Genomic DNA, 2602 nt, shown 5'->3' on the forward strand with positions numbered 1-2602 from the left:
GACTGTGTCAAGCAGCAAGGATGGACCGGTTTCCGGCAACTTTCTTTTATTGGTGGGTAATAACTGAAAAAATTATTTTATTTTTATGCTTAAAAAAAAAGAAATGATCGAGAGGTTTTTGTTTTTTTTTAAGATTTAAAAATTGATGCTCAGCTGGCGTGGCTCAGTGGTTGAATGTCGACCTAAGAACCAGGAGATCATGGTTTGATTCCCGGTCAGGGCATATAACCCGGGTTGAGCTCGATAAATCCCCAGTGTGGGGCGTGCAGGAGGCAGCTGATCAATGGTTCTCTCTCATCATTGATGTTTTTATCTCTCTCCCTCTCTCCCCTCTCTGAAGTCAAACTATATTAAAAAAGAAAAATATTCCTTAAAAAAGAATAAAAAATAAAAATTGATTTTTAGAAAGAGAAATATCAATCAGCTGTCTTGAGGGAATCAAACTGGCAACCTTTTGTTGCACTGGACGATGCCCAACCAACTGAGTCATACTGGCCAGGGCCAAAATTATTTTTGTAATAAAGGCCCATAAGACCTGAGTGCCTTCTGTTTACCTGCCCTTCCCTTTTGGGAAAATTCAGCCTCAATTCACACCTCATAGTTGGGGCATTGCTCTACTGCCAAAGGTTCACCATTTCAACAATTCAACTTGGATATTGAAACTTCCTGGAGTGAGCCTTCCTAGCGCTGTTAGACCGCGCTACCCAACAAAATGGTTGCTCATCAATGCGTCCTTCGGATTGATTTATGACCAAAAGGGGGAACTGGGAATGAAAAGGGGGCTATATAATAAATCTGGCAAAGTTCAGTGACAGAAAGTGAACAGGTCATGGGGGGTAGTCACACCACACGTCTATAAAAGGTTTATCTTTGCCTTAAGCAGCCCTGTCCGTTGTTCTTGTGCGTTTAGGTTAACACACCTTTGAAATGCCTCTTTTTCAGACACCTCTGAAGTGTAACTACCCTCAAGAGAGCACATTGTTAACTAACTAACCTGTAATCCAATCTCCGCCTTGCTTTTTCCCACCTTCATGTAATCTTCCTCTGCTCTCTCCTTAAATCCAAATGTACTAGTATAAAAGGAAACGCAAGCTGTCATTCCCGGGAGGATTTGAGATCTTGCTTCCTGGCATATGTCCTCAGTTTGGTTCAAATAAACTCATAAAATTTCTCTACAGGTTGGATATGTACCACATCCTGTTTATCCACTTGTCTATTGATGGATACCTAGATTGCTTCCATATCTTGTAGAAAATGCTGCATAGTATAGTTAGTATATTTGAAAGCTTACTTTGCCAGGAGCGTTATTCACAACTAACAGTTCTTCCCAACAGCTCCAGAAGAGTTAGCAAATGAGCTACTTGAAGAAGTTAAGTCCCATTGTCAGTTTATCTGAAAGTATTAAACTCCTGTCACCTACATGCCACCCTGAGTGTCCCCCACTTGAATTAAGTGCCCGTGCTATTACCACAACAACTATTACTACTAATAAAAGGACATGCGCACCACTCAGCATTTTGCACAAATTATTCTGCTTAAACCACAACAATCCTCTGCCCCAACGCTATTTCCCTCATTTTAACAAAGATGAGGAAATCGAGACTCTAAGGAATTAAAACCTTTGCCCAAGGTTACACTTAGGGAATGGAGCCTAATATGTGACTCCAGTGGCATCCCCCGCCCCCTTCCACTCCTGCCTTTTGACTCCCTCTACCAGCAGTTGCTGAGTCTGGTACAGTGCTCTTTTCTTATAGACACGATCTTATTTTAATTTTGTAAGAGGTAAGCAAGAAGATCCCCATTTAACAGACTTCATGTGGCTCAGATAGGTCAAGACTTCCTAAGGTCACACATCATGTGGTGAGTTCGAATTTGAACCGAGGCCGATCTGGCAGCTCAGATAGGTCAAGACTTCCTCACCTCATTATGTGGTGAGTTCGAATTTGAACCGAGGCCGATCTGGCCTAGAGCGTAGATCCCCTGTTGGGCCGGGTGCGTAAGAAGCTCAATTGCGGGGTTTGGCAGGTGCATGGGTAGGTGTGAGGGGTCCGCACCTTGGAAGGCTAAACACCCGCCCTGTCACTGCCAGGGCAAGCAGCCTCCCCCTCTCCTCTTGCAGCCGCCAGGGCATGCGCTCTGAAGCCAACCTCCCCTCCCGGGAACCCGCCCACAGGCTCCGCCCGTCGCCGAAGGGCCAATCCCGGGTGGAGGGCGGTCCGCACGGAGGGGGCGGTCCCTATTAGTAGTCAGGCGCCGGGAGTCCTGCGCCGGAGTCAGAACTGCGTCTCCCGACCCAGGCGCCGGTCTCAGAAGGAGAGCCAGCGAGCGATGGTGCCGCCGCCGCTTCCTGATTGGCTGCGGGTGGCTCCCTTTTCCTTCTGATTGGCAGCTGGTGACTGGGTATGTAAATGAAGGGAAGGGGTCTGGGTAGGGAAAGAAGGGGTACCAGGAGCGGGGCCTTTGGCAGGTTCGATCCCCGGGTCCGGCAGGTGCGCGCCGGGGCTGCCAGGACGGAAACATGCTGGACTCTAAGCGCCGTCCGCCTCGGCCGGGCCGGGTGAATCACGCCGCAGCCCCAGAAGGGGGCGGAGGAGCCGGCTCT

At 48.1% G+C, this 2602-nt stretch overlaps 1 protein-coding gene across 1 annotated transcript in view; it reads left to right on the top strand.

The window, feature by feature from the left end:
• Positions 1 to 2257: 2257 nt before the first annotated feature.
• Positions 2258 to 2602, top strand: part of SERTAD1 (SERTA domain containing 1) — a 2999-nt gene continuing 2654 nt past the window's right edge. The window contains exon 1 of the mRNA XM_005868798.2: positions 2258 to 2400. The gene's annotated coding sequence lies outside the window, so the exon portion shown is untranslated. The remainder of the gene's footprint in view (positions 2401 to 2602) is intronic.

The sequence above is a fragment of the Myotis brandtii genome, unplaced genomic scaffold (genome assembly GCF_000412655.1).
Source record: "Myotis brandtii unplaced genomic scaffold, ASM41265v1 scaffold277, whole genome shotgun sequence".
NCBI classification, from domain to species: Eukaryota; Metazoa; Chordata; class Mammalia; order Chiroptera; family Vespertilionidae; genus Myotis; species Myotis brandtii.